This window comes from Octopus bimaculoides, chromosome 19, assembly GCF_046866305.1.
Source record: "Octopus bimaculoides isolate indiv1 chromosome 19, ASM4686630v1, whole genome shotgun sequence".
NCBI lineage: Eukaryota > Metazoa > Mollusca > Cephalopoda > Octopoda > Octopodidae > Octopus > Octopus bimaculoides.
Window position 1 is genome coordinate 4,727,291 of NC_142946.1, and position 20,000 is coordinate 4,747,290.

The following is a 20,000-nucleotide window of genomic DNA, read 5'->3' on the forward strand; positions in this document are numbered from 1 at the left end:
GCACCTGAGTTACCTCGCTAGCTCCCTATCTACCCATTTATCTTTCTAGTTATCTACCTTCGTACATTACCAGACTACCTCCCTCTCTATCCATCTATCTATCTATGAATGGTACCCAAGAGTTAAATGTATGTTCCTGGGTGGAGCGTGTAACTGAGAGGTTATAATTTAAGGTTAACACCAGTGTCATACGGAAGCAATACGCCATTGCCTGGTCGATGAACATGCTATAAATATCCGTTAAATCTACCTCTAATCGTAATATATTAACGTCGTTTAAAAGGGACGCCATTTTGTGCTCCTAAGGTCAATCACATGGTTTGGACTCAGTGCCACTTCGCTGCACTTATAATTGTCTTCTCCTTTAGTCCTGAGTTCCGGATGACCAATGTCTTGTGAAAGAATTTGATAAACGAAAACTGTGTAGTATATATGCATATAATGTGTATATACGAATCTACACATATAATGTGTGTATTCGTATATAACTGGTACTTCGTCGGATACGACATCGATCAACGGAATAGCTTGTTCGTGAAATTAGCGTGCAAGTGGCTGAGCACTCCGCAGACCGCAGACACGCGTACCCTTAACGTAGTTCTCAGGGAGATCCAACATGACACAGAATGTGACAAGTCTGGCCCTTGTGAATTACAGGTACAATAATGTAATCTTAAGCGTATGGTGATGCCTCGGTAAAATACAGGATAGTCACTGTTGGAACGGCGAACTATAGGTCTATCCTATCGTGGTTGAACATGGAATTAAACAACAATGACAATAAGTACTTATTTTTTTCTCAATTTCGGTAAAAATAAAAAAAAATCCATTCTGGTTAAGATTTGAACCCGTGATGTAAAATAAGCGAAGGCGAACGTTAACATTGCAATGAAGAATATTGTCTGATGTTTTTACTGATTCTTCCAAAAGCCAAAAAACTAACTGCTACAACAACATATTGTCTTTGTCAAAAATCAATAAATATTGTAATATGAGAAATTGGTCAAGGACAGGAGTTCGCTGGCGCTATAAAGGCAATATTTGTACACACACACACACACACACACACACACACACACACACACACACACACACACATACATACACGGATACATAATACACACAGACGCATATGTAAAAGCACGCACATACATGTGCACATATATATGTGTATGTAATGGTTTACTTAAAGCTACATCTGGTGTCTCAAGTACTGTAAGTTAAACATACAGTCGTTTGATTGACATTAGAAAATCCATAGAAAATCTCCTGAGAAAAACAAAGATAAACAAACATGAACAAAACAAAACAAATGATATTGCTGTATGACAGACTAAGAAGAAGAACAAGAAGAACAGCAACAACAAGAAGAACATAATAAGAACAAAATAAATAAGGACATAGAAGAAGGGAAGCACGATGGAGTAAAGTGCAGGAAGAGAAACCGACCAAACTCCGCAAATATGTCCGTATTGATGTGTGTTTGTAGGAGTGGATATGTGTGTGTGTGAGTGTGTGTGTGGGTGGGTGTTTGTGTATATCTCCCTCTCCTCCACTCTTTTCCTTGTGCGTGTGTTTTTGGTATTTTTGTTGGTTTCTTTAAAAACGCATTTTCCCTTGTTTATACTCGTTATATCAATAGGCGAACGCCACTTTCGCTTTTGATGCCAAGAAGCTTGTTTTTGCGCGAATAACTGTGTGCGTGTGTAGAATACACGCGTGTGTGTGTGTGTGTGTATGTGTGTGTGTGTGAGAGAGAGAGAGAGAGAGAGAGAGAGAGAAACATCTGGTCATGATGTTTGGATACAATAAACCCAAAATGCCAACGCTGCAAACAGTTCTCTTTGATTACGGATTATTACCATCAGCCGAGAGGAATTTCTTGGCATACATTCCCCTACACACACACACACACACACACACACACACACACACACACACACACACACACACACATACATACATATATATATATATACAACGGGTCCTGGGACTCATTCTTTCTTCCTGTTTCTGTTGTACCTGTATTTCAAAGGACCAGCCTTGTCACAGTCTGTGTGACGCTGAATCTCCCCGTCGTCCTGTTTACAATAATCGCTTTCAATTTTGGAACAGGGACAGCAATTTTAGAGGAGAGAATTGGTCGATTGCATCGATCCCAGTACTTGTCGAATCCTTTATTTTATCGACCCCGAAAGAATGTGAAGTAAAGTCGACATCGGCGGAATTTGAACTCGGAGCGTCAAAGCCAGAATAGATGCTTGTAAATAGTTTGCCGGCGTGCTAGAGAGTCTTCCAGCTCGCCAACTTGTATATAATAATAATAATAATAATAATAATAATAATAATAATAATTCTAACTGGGCCCCACCTGCAAAGTCATGCGCTGTTTATCTTGATATGAGATCACCATGTCGGGCACATACGGTTGTGATGCATGTGCCTGGTGTACCCTTATCAGACGGGTAGTCATGATGGGTATACTGGGCTTCGTATATTTCACCCCAGTGTCACTCAATAATAATAATAGAAAATCCCCATAATAATAGGTGCAATAGGTATGATTAAAAAACATTAAGGCATAACCAAAACACTGGGAATTACGAATGTATGTAACATACTGAAAATAGCACTGCTAGGCACCGCACACATCCTACGTAAAACACTTTCAATACAATAAAAATAAGAGCATCACAGCAAACCACAGCACATACCCAAGGCACACAGAGCTGCGTTCGGTAGTGCAGTGAAAGCACGTGATAGAAATAAGACTACTGAATGATAATATTAATAATAATAATAATAATAATAATAATAATAATAATTCTTTCTACTATAGGCACAAGGTCTGAAATTTGGGGTAAGGGGCTAGTCAATTACATTGACCCCAGTGTTTCACTGGTTCTTAATTTGTTGACCCCGAAAGGATGGAAGGCAAAGTCGACTTCGGTGGAATTTGAACTCAGAACATGAAGACAGACGAAATGCCGCTAAGCATTTCGCCCGGCGTCCTAACGGTTCTCTCAGTTCAACGCCTTCATGACTATCTATATTATATATACACATGTATGTATATATACCTCAATGTAAACATATTAAAAATAGAAATTAAAAAGCTGGAAACAAAGCGAACCACTGTCCTTGTCTAGTTTGTCGGTTCCTTCTGGCCAATAGCAAACTAAGTCCCTATTTCAGGAATAAATTCCTTCTCCAATCTCTGGGTCCCTGTTGAGGGCCGTGAACGCCGCCATTCGGCATCTGATTCAGTCATGACAACAAAGTAGATGAAAATAGATTTACGTGTTTGAAATGTGGTCAATAGTAAAGCCAGTTTATCTAAATATGTTGAACAGAACAGACAGACAGCCGCATCACGTGATCTGTCGTAGGGGTTAAAAATGGCCGTTAACTCTGTAATCAATCACAAAATTGTTCATATATTTGTTTACCTTCTGGCACGAGTATTCACCTACTCAATAGAGGTTTAGTCGAGAAAGCTGTTGGGGAGTAGGTAAGGAGGGCAACTCAGGTGCCAAAGTTAGGGTTTACCCTGTTCTTCCTCTTCCACCCTCTATTTTATTATTCATTTGTTTATTTATTCATTTTTAATTTATTGTTTTTTCATTTATTTTCTTTCGTTTAAAAACCTGTTTTATTGCCAGATATTGATTGACTAAAGTTCATTTCAACTTAATGTTTCGACACACACACACACACACACATATGTACATACATACGTGTATGTACGTATGTATGTATGTATGTATGTATGTATGTATGTATGTATGTATGTATGTATACGAACTGCACAAACACCCACACCCACACATTGCGGGGAATAACACAATTCAACAAGAGATTTATGGAAATTTTAATAAATCTAACAAATGTTTTCGTTCTTTGATGTGACTCGTAAATTTTCTTTTTCCTCCTATCATGCTCCCAAGTCTCTCACAACCAAATTAAAACCAAAGAAAACTATAACTCACTGTGGTACCTACTTACAGCTAAGTAGACTGGACTGTCGACAGTTAAGTGTGCTAGCCATGGACACAGTACAGTGAACTATGCAACAGTGTGGTACCTACATACAGCTAGGTAGACTGGGCTATCTACAGTTCAGTGTGTTGGTCATGGACACAGTACACTGAAGTACATCACAGTATGGTACCTACATACAGCTAGGTAGACTGGACTGTTGACAGTTAAGTATATTGGTCATAGACACAGTACAATGAACTATATCATTGTGGTACCCACATACAGCTAAGTAGACTGCACAGTTGACAGTTATGTGTGTCGGCCATGGACACAGTAAGATGAACTACACTACAGTGTGGTACTTACTTACAGCTAGGTAGACTGAGCTGTTGACAGTTAAGTACACAGTAAGATATGAACCTCAATACTTCGATTTATCGTCCAATATGTTATCAGTTCTACATTTCTCTCCTATCGAAGTTCGATCATTAACACGTTATAGAAAAAAGATCAAATAAATATAAAAAAAATACTTTAAAATAACTAAATAAATAAAGAATACGTCTAAATGATTGATTTAATATTGGTTTATTAAAGGTTGTTGACGCGTTGGGTGGTGGTGGTGGTGGTGGTGGTGGTGTGTGTATGTGTGTGTGTGTGTGATCATGTGTCTGTGAGCATGTGTACGTATGTATGTCTTTGTTCGAATGTGTATGAGCTTGTATTTGTGTGTACATGGTATTGAATTTGCAAGATTGTTTTTGTATGTGTGTGTGTGTGTGTGTGTGTGTGTGTGTGTGTGTGTGTGTGTGTGTGTGTTTGTCAGTGATTTTTGTCATGACTGTGTGTAAGGAAAGTCTTGTGTTTGGTGCATACAGAGCGAGGGGGGGGGGGGCGAAGGAGAGAGAGAGAGAAGAAAGAGAAATAGAGGAAGAAAACTGAGTGAGAGTGAAACAGTCAGACGGAAAAGAAGAGAGAAAGGTAGAGCGAGTGAGAGCAAGATAGAGAGTGAGGGGTAAACAGAGAGAGAGATAGAGAAACAGAGAGAGAGAGATAAACAGAGAGAAAGAGATAAACAGAGGGACAGAAATAGACATAAATATCGAGAGAGACAGAGTGACAGAGAGATAGAGAGTAAGAGGACGAGGCAGAGAGAGTAAGAGGACGAGGCAGAGAGTGTCAGAAAGGTGAAAGTCTGCAATAATTCCAACCATTTATCACTTTGGTTTGTCTTGTGTTCTTCCTTATTTCTTCGTCAATGTTTTCAAATATTTTCTTATATTTTGCTTTTTTCTTTATTATTTTCCGGTTTTATTTCATTTATTTCTATATACTTTGTTTCTATAATTGTTTTTCTTTCTTTCTGTTTTTTCTTTTCTTTTTTTGTTCCTTCTATTTTTTTTTCTCTCTCCACAGTTTCCAATTCCATCCGACACCCATCCTCTACCTTTCGAAGAAAAGAAATTGAAAATTCCTTATCGAATTCTCCATTGATCTCTTTCTGTCTTCCCACTTGGCACCACTTCCACACTCCACTAAACTACACCAAAATTTCGGAATGTCATTGAATGGCGTTGTCTGAAGTTGAGATGTTCATGCTTTTCTCGGGGAAATTAGCTTCAGGAGCCATATAAGCAATTAATAGTTTAGATTTAGATCGGGTTCTGCAGACAACGCTTAGATTGGTAATTGATGCAAGTACTATGCTGTAGTATAGTTCACTGTACTGTGTCCATGACCAACGCACTTAATTGTCGACAGTCCAGTCTACCTAGCTGTAAGTAGGTACCACAGTATGGTATAGTTCGTTGTACTGTGTCCATGACCAATACACTTAACTGTCGACAGCCCAGTCTATCTAGCTGTAAGTAGGTACCACAGTGTGGTATAGCTCATTGTACTGTATCCATGACCAACACACTTAACTGTCGACAGTCCAGTCTATCTGGCTGTAGGAAAATAACTACCAGTGAAGAAATGGGGTTGGTCTGATTTGCTGGACCTACTTCCCTGAAACCTACTGGCCCTGTGCCTATCGTAGAAAGAATTATTATTATTATTATTATTATTATTATTATTATTATTAAGAGGCCAGCAAGCTGACAGAAGTATTAGCTCGCCGAACGAAATACCTAGCAGCAGTTCTTCCGGTTTCACAGTTGTGAGATCAAATTCCACCGAGGTTTTACATTTCACCGTCTTTTAATTTCTTTTTTCCCATCCTTTATCTAAATCCCCACACAAATTGTTATCTGTCTTTGTGATACCTCCACCCACCTTCTATGCTCCTGGGGATAATAGAAGACACTCTTATTATTATTATTATTATTATTATTATTATTATTATTATTATTATTATTATTATTATTATTATTATTATTATATTTCACTGATTACACTAATGACGGCCTTTTATTTTATAGAAAACTATATCTGTCCAACGACTACAATACACAACAGCAACTACTGCTACTAGTACCACCACTACCACCATTACCATAACCACCACCACTACTACTACTACTACTACTACTACTACTAAAGTAAAGACTACAACAATGATAGCGCATAGAATAGTAAACAGTATCGTTGCCATCGCTACCAGCAACACATGTTCAAGAATTGCGTGCAAAGGTAGTTTGATGAAAAACAAAAAGGAAAGGAGCAGAGAAAGAAGGAAGGGGAGGAAGGGGGAGAAGGAAGAGGAAGGAGGAGCAAGGGGGAGAAGGAAGGGGGGAGAAGGAAGAGGAAGGAGGAGGAAGGGGGAGAAGGAAGAGGAAGGCGGAGGAAGGAAAGAAAAAAATAAAGACTTATAATTGAGCATAGCAGATAAGAATGGTATAAGGAATGCGTTTTATATATACATGTATATACATGCATAGATAGATAGATAGATAAATAGACAGACAGACAGACAGACAGACAGACAGACAGACAGACAGACAGATAGATAGATAGATAGATAGATTGATAGATAGATAGATAGATAGATAGATAGATAGAGAAAGAGAGAGATGTGTGTGTATATACGCAAATGTGCATATATATGTGCATCTGTGTTTTTGTATATGTTTATATGGTATATATATATATATATAATATATATGAGTATATGCATATATGTGTACATGTATGTATATACCTTCATCTACATGTACATATAGATGCATATCTGGGTACATGACGTTGCAAAAAAACTTGGACAAAATGATAAACAAGGTACAAAAAACACACAGGCCACATAGGGAACATATCCTTCATCAGCTGCCACTATTAAAACACTGGCGTTTCGAAGAGTTAGGGCAGGACGCATCGTTAAAATGGCTCTTCCCACGGACACAAATTAAATTTGTTCCATGGAGGATAATATATATATATATATATATACACGTACACAAGTATTTTAAACGACCATAAAACACGTCAGTCATAACTTATCTGATGACTGAGCACGGAGGCGAAATTCAAGGGTAGCAAGACTGATTCGACTCGACGAAGACAAAGAATAGTGTGTGTGTGTGTGTGTGCGTGTGTGTGTGTGTGTGTGTGTGTGTGTGTGTGTGTGTGTGTGTGTGTGTGTGTGTGTAAATTTATTTTATACTTCTGTGATTTTGTTTCTTCATAAAGAAGCGAGTGTCTAAATTATAGAATAGAGACACAGCTAATATTTTTCAAAATTTTGTATTTTTTCACTGTTCCACTTACAGATGGAATTCACAGAATACACGTGATCTCTCTCTCTCTCTCTCTCTCTCTCTCTCATTCTCTCTCCCTCTCTCTCCCTCTCTCTCTCTCTCTCTCTTTATCTACCTGTCTATCAATCTATTTGAAAAGCCCATTTTTCCTGGCTTTTAAAAACTTAGCATAACTGTCGAATCCATTATTGGATCCAAATGTAAATTTATCATCTGAGTAAAGAATTTCTAAATTCCCAAAGAGTTGGCCAAAAATATTCTCTTTTCTCCCGCTCATGTTCGATAAAATGTTTATTTCCACAGGTCAGCTGACCTCTCCAAATATATTCAATTTTTATTTTGGTCTCCAAGACAGCCATGTCAAAGCTGATTATATTTACATTGAATTTTCATGGGAATGTTCCATCAATATTCCCTATCTTAAAACATATAAATGTACCAAACGCCAAGTATATTTTGGGATATTCATCTCGGAACAATCTTCCCTACAGATGACACTCTAACAACAACACCATTCCTCATCGGAAGTTAATACCTTGAGGACATTTCTGGAGCAGCTGTCGATTCCATACGCGAAGTCTTCCAGGCAAGATGTGACAAAAATCAACATTTTCGATCGCATCTTGGAAGTTTTTGATCTTAGTTATCGCCATATCTACCGAGGTATCAACTGCATGTGTATATGTAAGAATGTAACTATAATGTATGAATATGTGCATCAATCGATGTATGTAGCTATGCATCTGTGTAAATATATGTATAGGCGTGTGTCTGTGTCTCTCTCTATATAGGATTCTATTTAACTATAGGCGAATGTAACACAGTATCTTTATATGTCTGTATATTTATATATATGCAGATATATATATATATATATATATATATATATATATATATATATCAATGTTATGTTTGGTGAGATGTTTATTTCGGTTGGTTCTTTCCTGCGGAATGTAATCCAGAAAGTGACATGGCTTCCGTGAACACAATTTTAGACATCGTGGACAGTTGAGCGATGGTGGGATGACATGTCAGCGCGTAAGGAGTGGTAAGGGGTGTAGATGTGAATGTAGATGTGGTATTTAAAGCCTCATTATATGAATTTATGTATGCAATTTTTGCGCATATGTATATTTTTACGCATGTATGTATCTGAGCACATGTATTTGTCTGAATATAAATCTGTTAACTTTATGTGTACGCATACATAGGATTCTGTGTGTGTGCGTGTGTGTGTGTGCATGGAAAGAATGGAAGAATGGAAAAGTCTTTGACGTTTCGAACCTATGCCCTTTGACAGAAGGGACTAAACGGGGAAAAATGAAGAGGGCGCGAAAAAAAAATTCGGTTGCTATCTGCAATAGATTAAACGACCATTGTTGTAGGGGTTGTAGTATTGATGGTGGTGGTGCAATGGTGTTAGTTGTTGTTGTTGTTGTAGTATATATTATGCCCGTAAAAGTAGTGATGTCTTAAATGCGGTGCTGCTCGCGAAATTGTACAGTGATTAGTTCTGTGAGGGCGCAGTGTTGCTGCAGTGTTGATACTGGCGCTGTGTTGGCGTTGGCACTGTGATGATGCTGGTGCAGTGGCGGGCTGCAGTGTGCTGTTTGCGCAATGGTTCCTATAAGGGTGCACTGTCGATATTGACGCTGTGCTGGTGTTGGCACAATGATGCGGTGCAGTATCGGTGTTTTTACAATGGTCCTTGTAGGGCTGCAGTGTCGATGTTGGTGCAGTGTTAGTGCAGTATTGTCGTTGGCGTTGCGTTGGCGTTGGCGTTATGTTGGCGTTGGCGCTGCGTTGGTGCTGACGCCGTGTCGGTGCAGTGGCGGTGTTAGTGCAATGATTTCTGCAGGTGTTGATGTTGATGCATTGTTTGTGTTGGCGCAGTGTTGCGGTGCAGTGTCGGTGTTTGTGCAATGGGGCAGTGATTGCTGTCGTTGTTATTGCAAATGTAGATGAGTTTGCTTTCGTGTTGGAGGTAGTTTGGCAGTGGTAGTTGTGGTGCTGGTGGTGGTGCTGGTGTAGCAGTAGTAGCAATAGTAAAAGTTGTTGTAATGTTGATATTGATACTGATGATGATGATGGTGGTGGTGGTGGTGGTGGTGGTGGTGGTGTTGGTGGTGGTGGTGGTGGTGGAATGTAGTGGTTGAGATGGTGATGGCGGGGTGGAGGTGATGGCGGGGGTGGAGGTGATGTTTGTGTGGAGGGGAGGGAGGAGCAGGATGTGCCGTATGGTTTAGAGGGATTTGCTTGTGTTTAAGTTTGTGTTTTTTTTCTTTATATTATTCATGTTTGTGTTATTGTTTTCTTTTTCTTTTTTTATTTATGATTGTGTTAGTTAAGTCGAGATATTTCAGTGAAAGAATACAAAATACACAGGGGAGAGGAAGAGTGGGGTGAGAAGGACAGACAGACAGACGGACAGAAAGGCACACAGTAAAGAGAGGGGTAGTGCGAGGGACGGGGGGGGAGAGGAGCAGTCTGCAGTAAAGTTGGCAATAAGTTGTAAAGGTTTGGCAATTCTTATATCAAAAGTTATTTTTGATTTTGGCCTTCAATCAGAAATTAACGTCGGTAAACAATGTCTGTGTTGTTTTGATTTGCATGTATTAGGGGGGAGGGGGAGTAAAGAGGAGAGAGAGAGGGGGGTAAGAGGAGGAGGAGGAGGAGGAGAGAGAACGAAGAAAATTTGCATACGCAAGAATTGTGATTTCAGATGACCTGAGTCGAGAGGTTAGAGGACATCCAGCCAACGGAGAGGTCGCTGGTCCGTATCTGGTCACGGGTACTGCAGTGTCTCTTTTGCGGTGTTACACTCATTCAATGTTGCATTGTCGTTTTCATATTGCAGTGTTATTGTCGTGTTATTATTGCAGTATTGCAATATTCCAGCCTTACTATTAAAATATTGCACTTTTGTTATGGCTTTGCGATGTTGAAATCTTGTTACAATATTGCAGTCTCGGTGCACCGTTAATTAATATTGGTTTCAGATTTCTACACAGGGTCAGTAATTTCGGGGGAGGGGTTAAGTCGATTACGACAACCCCAGTGTCCAACTGGTACTTATTTTATCGACCCCGAAAGGATGAAAGGGAAAAAAATTGACCTCGGCGGAACTTGAACTCAGAACAAGGAGACGGACGAAATGCCGTTAAGCCTTTCGTCCGGCGTGCTAACGATACTTTTCTACTCTCGGCACAAAGCCTGAAATTTAGGGGAGGGGGTCCAGTCGATTAGATCGACCCTAGAATGCAACTGGTACTTAATTTATCGACCCCGAAAGGAGGAAAACAAAGTCGAACTCGGCAGAATTTGAACTCAGAACGTCGCGACGGGCTAAATACCGCTAAGCATTTCGTCCGGCGTATGAACGATTCTACCTGTGACTAGAATTATAATATAATATTAGATCTACCTTTCATTATTCAGCAGTTGACAAGGCGGCGAGGAGATGGCAGAAACGTTAGCACGCCGGGCGAAATGTTAAGCGGTATTTCGTCTGAGTTCAAATTCCGCCGAGGTCAATTTTTCCTTTCATCCTTTCGGGGGTCGATAAATTAAGTACCAGTTGCGTACTCGAGTCGATCTAATCGATTATCCCCCTCCCCAAAATTTCGGGCCTTGTGCCTAGGGTAGAGAAGATTATTCAGCAGTTGATAAGATTTAATACCAGTGAAATACTGGGGTAGATTTAATATTGTTATATACCATCCTAAGGCAAAGACTAACTTTGTCTTTCATCGTTCTGGAGTGAAATACCGGGGTAGATTTAATATTCCTATAGAAACATCCCAGATGTGAATGTAAGTATTAATAAAAGACATCGGTGGGTTTCGAAATCAGAACGCAAAAGAGAGAGAGGGAGAGAGAGAGAGAGAGAAAGACGGGGGTAACCATGGCAAAACAAGTCCCAGTGACAACAGGATTTAGATAAATACATCGTAAAAGCCTCAGTCAGGAAAGTTTTTAAAAAGGTGAAAAGTCTTAAAGTTTGAGGTTAAGACGAAGAAACGAAGAACCACTGGGGAAGAAAATATGAAGGAAAGAAAAAAAGAAAAAAAAGAAATATAGAAGGGAAGTAACTCTTGTATGGTGTTCCCTGAAATTAGTCACCTTAGAATATATTTTAAATGAACAACGAAAGCGATTAAGATGCGGGTGGGGGGGGGGTATCTTTTATGTCTTGCTTGCTTCAGTCATTGGCGTGTGGCCATGCTGGTGCATTGCCTCGAAGGATTTAGGCAAACAAATCGACTCCAGTTGATATTTAAGTCTGTTATTATTCTATCGGTTTCTTTTACAGAACCGTTTAGACACGGGAACGAAAATAAACGAACACCGGTTGCCAAGTAGTGGTGGGTAACACACACACACACAGACATTACACAAAAATTCCTTTATGAATGTATCTGCGTTTGTCTTTACAAAGTCAAATGAAAATCATATTCACGTTTCGTATTGTAATCTCAGCAGTTTCTTATTTATTGATTGACAATATCGTCAATAAAAAATATCGATTATGATTTAAGTCTACCTTAACAGTTGGTGCGATTTTCTCAAACGGTCGTTGGGTCAATTTTTAAATTAAAAACACACAAACGACAAAAACTACAATTGTATCATGTATTGAGTGCTACATTTGAACTAATTTTAACAGAGAAAGCTCGCTTTGCGATCACCTTGTTCTGGGTTCAGTCCCACTGCGCTGGACCTTGGGCGAGTTTCTTCTACTATAATAGCACATCGAATAATGCCTTGTGAGTGAATTTGGTAAACGGAAACTGTGAAAAAGCCCGTCGTATGTAACTGTGTGTTCGACTTTATGTTGAGTTTGTCTCTTCCAACACTTGATAACCGGTGTCGGCTCATTTACGTCCACGTAACTTAGCACTTAGGTAAAAAGAACTGTAAAAAGAACTGCTTGTGTTCGTATGTAAGCACATACACACACATGGTGTATGTCCAAAAAGAAAAAGAAATTTATTCCTTTACCTACAGTTTAACTTGACCTCTGTTCTTCGTATTAATTGCCTCTCTTGATGATCCGCTGCTACCAACGTTTTTAGCCTACTTTTGGCATCTTTCATGAAGTATGTTTTCAGAGTTAGGGCGCAGTTCTCGTTCTGAATTTTCTACGGTCTTTTCCATTACCTGGAATCAGCTTCCTTTCAGGGTGTATTTCAACTCAGTAAAGATCAAAAAATACTTTCGCAGGGTGATTGGGGAGACAGGAGTTGTCTCGTGTCTCGTGCTTTGCCAAAACGTCACGAATAGAGAATAGGGCGATGTCGTTCTGTAGTATTCAGGTTTTCGTTATTCATTCCTTGGACCTCTTCCTTTGCACTTCTTCCTTCAAACGCCTCAAGACAGTCACGTAAAACTGACCATTGATTTCTGACCAGTTGAAAAGAATCCTGTTGAACAATGACCTTTTGATAAAAAGCAGGCCAATATCACCTTCAGATTGGCGCCCAGAGGGGCTTGCTTTTTGAAGGAGGGTCACAAACCGACTTTTTTGTGGTACCAAGACACCGACGTTTCAACAACTTTCATAATAATTTCCAGGAAAACTTCCTCATTATTTCAACAATATAACTTCTGATCGACTGTCACTCGGTTCCCGTGGTGTTCAAAAATTTTTCAGCCATTCGATGCATCTTCAATTTTCCTTTCAAAATTACGCGACACGAAATTATACCGAGGCCTTTCTTCTTCAGGAACTTTGCGGAAAGTTATTCAATTCTTGAATAATCTACGATATGCTTTTATCTACACGTAATGTGTGTGTGTGTATGTGTGTGTGTGTCGAGGGTGGGAGGGATAAGAGCACTGACCGTAAGGTTTTCATCCTCCCATGCTTCTGAGATCGATGCAGACGATGGCTACCTTGAATATTTGCAGGTCAACGCCTGCACGAAGAAAAAGAATATATAGACGGGAAGATGTGTGTTTGCGCGCGCGTGTGTATGTGTGTGTGTGTGTGTGTGTGTGTGTGTGTGTGTGTGTGTGTGTGTGCGTGTGTGTGTGTGCGTGCGTGTGCTCTCATCTTTAGAGATTTCAAAACAGGAAGTGAAGTCTGAGGTACGTCACTAATGTCAGATACACCACAGCCTGCTGCAAAATTGGAGCTATGTGTGTGTGTGTGTGTGTGTGTGTGTGTGTGTGTGTGTGTGTGTGATAACAGAGAGGACAAATGAGCTGTATGTCCGCAAGTCTATATAAATACATGTGTTTGTATGTGTTGTTTTATATATATATTTGTATTATATATATATGCATTTATGTGTATGTGTACGTGTGTGGGGGTGTGGATATATGGTTGGGTGATCCTCCACGAGATCCCAGCTTCTCTCTCATTGCTGGGCCCACAGTGGAAAGGATCCGCGTTCGAATTTCTGTTCATGCAGTAACAGTTTCATTCCTCCTCCTCCTCCTCCTCCTCCGAGTATTCCTTTCTCGCCGTATTCGCCTCTAAACCAGGACTGCCATGTTCTTACGTAGTTGCTGTTGTTGTGCTACTGTATGTTATATTTTGTTTATTAACGACACGAGACTTGTCTCCGATGTTGTGAGAACGTCGGTTAAGATCAACGTTTAACAGAGACAGTGCGTATGTGTGTGTGTGTGTGTGTGCGTTTGTCTTCCTCTTCCTCCAGCACCTCTACCCGTTTAACGGAGATAAATGTCTCGTTTAGTGGAGATAAGCTTCTACCCTCCACCGCCGTTTAAGGAACATAAATTGTTCGTTTAATGGAGATAAAGCGTTTCCCCCCGTTTAACGGAGATAAAAGTATTCGTTTAACGCAGATAAGATGTGATCCATGCCGCCATCCCGTTTAAATGGTGGATGTGGACTATGGAGGCAGACGTTTATCTAAAACTGTGATGCGAAAGATTACTCATTGGAAAGATCTCGCTCGCGTTTTATATGCAGACAAACACACACACACACACACACACACATATATATATCTACATACATGAGCACACATACTGACATACACATGCACACATTAACACACATACACAATCACTGACGCATACACTCTCACACACATACAGCGTATATATATTTATCCACATATACACACACACACACACACACATATACTATAGCCTCGGGCCTTGTGAGTGGGCATGGTAGACAGAAACTGAAAGAATCCCGTCGTATATAAATGTGTGTGTGTGTGTGTGTGTGTGTGTGTGTGTGTGTGTGTGTGTGTGTTTGTCCCCCCCCCCCCACCATCGCTTGACAACTGATGTTGCTGTATCTACGTTCCTTTAAAAATAGCGGTTCAGCTAAAGAGACCGATAGAATAAGTACCAGGCTTACAAAGAATAAGTCCCGATGCCTATTTCTTCGACAAAAGAAACCTTTAAGGCGGTACTCCAGTATGGCCACAGTCAATTGACTGAAACTTGTAAACGAATACTAGAATAAATATGTGTATGTATCTATCTTTCTCTCCCTCTCTCTCCCTCTCTCTCTCTCTCTTTCACTCTTTCTCTCTTTCTCCCTCTCTCTCTCTCTCTCTATATATATATGCATATACATACTGTCAGAAATTCATAATTTGCACCAGATAAAGAAAACACATGACACTGCGGCCTCATGTAGCGAGAACATGGAAATGCGTCTCCTCGGAAAGCCGAAATACTGGGCAAATACACCGGAGCCTCCGTAGCAAAAAAGAAAAAAGGAAAGAAAAGGAAAGAAAAAGAAAACGAAGGAGAGAAATAACATTAAGAGCTACGTAAGAATTATCTTCTTTCTTTGCCTCCCTCAATCATTTGATCCGTTCTATGAAAAAAAAAAAAGAAACCTGTTAATTTCAACTCTTAAACGATGTTAGACTAGTTTAAACTTGAAGAATAGAACTTTAAGATTTTGAGTTAACCCGCGCTGACGAGTCTCAAGGACGACGAAATAGAACAATACACGGGTATTCTGTTTATAATGTGAAAACAGATAAGCTCTTCTCTTTCATATCCATTCTTCGCCTCCCAAGAAAAAAATGAAACTTTCCAACTTAAAACTAGAACTGTTCGATATTTTTAGACATGGAAAATTCTGTACATTATTTACAGGCGGATGTGTTTGGGTTCGAATATAGATCAGGGTGGCGGTGGCATGGGGTTGAAGGTTGGTGAGAAACGAAAGGGATGGGTGGGGTGAGTACACAAGGAGAAGAAGAAGAAGAAGAAGAAGAAGAAGAAGAAGAAGAAGAAGAAGGCAACAGCCATGAAAATCGATTTTGCCCCCAAGCTACTATGGTGGTGGAGGGGTGGGTGAGTGTTAGTGGGAGGGAGAGTAGCAGGGGTGTATTACAGAACTGGCTGTTGTTATATAACGCATATAGACAAACACATATATACAGACATGCACACACACACACACACAAATATATATATATATATATATATATATATATATACACACCTTCCACGCTGCAATTGTTTATATATATATATATATATATATATATATATATATATATATATATATATATGCACATATATGAATGTGTGTGTGTATATTATAGACAGACAGACAGACAGGTAGGTAGGTAGGTAGGTAGATAGATAGATAGATAGATAGATAGATAGATAGATAGATAGATAGATAGATAGATAGATAGGTAGGTAGGTAGAGAGAAAGATAGATAGATAGGTAGGTAGGTAGAGAGAAAAATAGATAGATAGGTGGGTAGGTAGGTAGATAGATAAATAGATAGATGCATGCGCAAGCGCGCGAGTGTGCGTGTGCGCACATCAGAGGATGTCTGCATAAATGCATGTGTGTATACAAATATACGAATATATGTGCGTGCGTGTGTGTGTGTGAATTGTGCTTACATGTGTACGTGTGTGTGTTTGTATGTGTATGTTAGTCGTCGATTCTAATCCAAGCACAACTTTTAAGCCCTATAGAGTAATCCCCCTTGAATAGAATATGTTCTCTTTTTTCTTACTCTGCCGTGGCCATCTCTTTTCCTTTCAGGCATAGTGTGTCAAAGGCTACATTATCCAAAGTATCCATTCCTTAAAGAAGTCAGTAGGATATGATATGAGGGAGATTAGGTTACTATTTCCAGCAAGATTGAATGACTGGAGCGGGACTCGTCGTTGGATCGAATCCCATTCTCTTCGTTGGATATCGATTTTTTTTTTTTCGTTTCAATACAAGAAGTAGATATCTCACAACTGATATCTCACATCAGTTGATCGAATTTCTTTAGACAGCAGTGATTGAAGACGATTAAGTCAATCAGATTCTGAAAAACCTATGATATATCATTTCAATACTGACAGTAATTAACTGTTTTATGTTGACATATGGTACCTACTTACAGCTAGGTAGACTGTGCTGTTTACAGTTAAGTGTATTGATCATGGACACAATACTATGAACTAAACCACACTGTGGTACTTACTTACAGCTAGGTAGATTGGGCTGTTGACAGTTAAGTGTGTTGGTCATAGACACAGTACAATGAACTATACCACACTGTGGTACCTGCTTACAGCTAGGTGGACTGGAACTTACATTGTTGATGATCAAGTATCTTGACAATTCATACAAAACATCGCCGTTGGCTGGATATGACATTACTGACCATTCGTCAACATGTCCGGTTTTATAGTTCTCTTAGGGGAAATCTTAAAACCATTCCAAATAGAAACCAAAATAAAATTAAAATATTTTTCGTACGTTAAATTTTAACACGAAACTCACTATGAACCAAAGACGGTTCTGGACTTTCGATTTGCAAGAAATAATAGCCAGACCTTAGTTTTAAAGAAAGAATATGTCTGATCAATAAGAGTTGACCGGAGGAGAACAACAACAATATTGTTAAACTTTCAATAATATTTAATTACAATTGGCAATTGTATGTAATACGTCCTCAACAACCCACAAACATATTGTCGCCATTGTTTCTGGAGGCAATAACAAACAACGACGCTATCTAAGCGAACAATTACAAGCCATTGTGACATACGATTCCTCTATTTCCGGTGTACAAACTTATTTCCGGTCTATCCACACCGCCATGATTGCTTCTGTCCTTTCACTTCTAAAAGAGTTTCAATCAATTTTATGTTGATTAATATTGGAGGAGGGGCGAGGCCGAGGAGGGGGAGGTGTCTGACGTGGAAGTGCTTGATAAGCTACGTACTTTTAGAGCAGAAGACATGTGTATGTGTGTGTGTCTGTGTGCAAATGTATGTTTGCGTGTGCATGTATGCGTTACATATCTATGAATAATATATCAACGTCATTGTATGTAGGTATGTATTCGTGTGTGTGTGTACACGAGTCCAGTTCCCCGTGTGTATGTCATTGCCAATATGTTTGTATGTCTGAGAGGCAAAGACAATATGTGTAGGCGTGCAATGTGAACAAATAATTAAGAAACTCCCTTTGCAATCACAAGGTCCTGCTTTCGATCCCGCTGCGTGGTATCTGGAATTTTTTTTTTTGTTTCATAGCCGGGCTATTTCGTACTTAAGAGGGTTGTATTTATCTATTTTTTCGCCTTCCTTCTTGACTATTCGCGGGTCAAAGGGTCAGATGTGTACTCCGTCAAGTAGGGCAAAACATATGGAAGGGCACACCTAGTATTTAGGAGCGGAAATGAGATGGGAGGGTCGGACAGATACAGCTAGTGAGTGAGACACCCTGTCTACGTGGTAGTATCACAGTCTCTGGTTCTCAGAGATACAAGGACCACGGCCAAATACATTGCTAACAACTCTGACCCTTGGTTCACGGTCAACTTTGCTCAACAGTACGGACATTTCGTAAAGTGAGGTCTGTATGACCTCCTAGGTCCTGATGAACCTCTATTAACACAAGGTTATTCCAGAGATGGCCCATGGAAGGGATGGTGCTGATGTCAATTGAAACGGTGGTGCAGGCCAGAAGGTCCCTGTTGTGACCTGGATCAGATTCAAGGCCAACTGAGGACATCGACATTCAGACGGAAACAAAAAGCAAAAGGATTTTATATACGTGTGTGTGCATGTGTGTGTTTGTTTGTGTGTGTGTATGTGCATACACATACATACTTACAGACAGACAGACAGACAGACAGGTAGACAGCCAGAGTTTTTCCAGATTTTCAGTAATATGTAATAATATAAATATTTTATCTTCATGCGTGCTTATATTGTTTGAAAGACAGTCTGAGCATTATATATTACAATGAAATTGTCTATGTACACACGACGTAGACACGTTTATACATATATATATATATATATATATATATATATATATATATATATATATATATATATATATATATATATATATATATATATATACATGTAAACAGCTATAACAACATGTATGTACATACATATCTGCATATACATACATGCAAGTGTATAATAAATATGCAATAAAACACAACAATGGAGGTATGTTCGTATGTTTCTATATATACATGTGTGGATATGTGTATCTATTTATGTGTGTAGTTGTGCATGTATGGCTATATTATATACATATATATATATATATATATATATATATATATATATATATATATATATATATATATATATATATATATATATATATATATATATATATATCGTTATTAACTGGCAAGAAATACGCAAAATATGCAGTTAACGTTTTTTATTGTATATATGACGTGCTGAGTGAAATACAATCATACATACATACATACATACACACACCTTGTTCGCATGTGTATATATATATATATATATATATATATATATATATATATACATAAACATATATATATAAACATGAGAAAGAAAGTAGTGAGAGATTCTCTGTTAGTAGAAAGACAGAGCTGGGTAATAATTATTATTATGACTACTACTACTACTACTACTAAACATAGAACCTACAACTAAATGTATTGCATCTGAGGTCGCTTACATGGCAAACTTAAAAATTGTGGGGGGGGGGGAGTAGATTTTGCTGTGTGGTGGACGGGAGGGAGGGAAGTGGTAATATTATTTTTATTATAAATAGCGCCGTCGTCTCCGCTTACGCTCGGAGCTTCAGCACCGTCGCCATCACCACCGCGGGCGCTGCTGTTGTTCTTGCTGTTGTTGTAGTTGATGCTGTTGTTGTTGTTGAGAATGATGATGATGATGATGATGATGATGTCGTTGTTGTTGTGGCTGTTGTTGTTGTCAACAAATGTGATCAACGTTAGCGGCAACAGATAATAGATGTCTACTCAAAACGTATCTTCTGCTTGCCGGACCATCAAGAAAATCATCATCGTCATCATCGTCATCATCATCATCATAGCCATCATCATC

General features: G+C 39.1%; 1 protein-coding gene and 1 long non-coding RNA gene across 2 annotated transcripts in view; one reads left to right on the forward strand and one right to left on the reverse strand.

Moving 5' to 3' along the window:
• LOC149131742 (uncharacterized) overlaps positions 1-15,378 on the forward strand; it is an 86,570-nt gene extending 71,192 nt beyond the window's left edge. The window contains exon 3 of the long non-coding RNA XR_016245138.1: positions 15,269-15,378. This is a non-coding gene — a long non-coding RNA (uncharacterized LOC149131742). The remainder of the gene's footprint in view (positions 1-15,268) is intronic.
• The window catches only part of LOC106872700 (arrestin domain-containing protein 2), a 275,703-nt gene that overhangs the window by 228,643 nt on the left and 27,060 nt on the right, over positions 1-20,000 (reverse strand). The gene's annotated exons all lie outside the window — the stretch shown is intronic.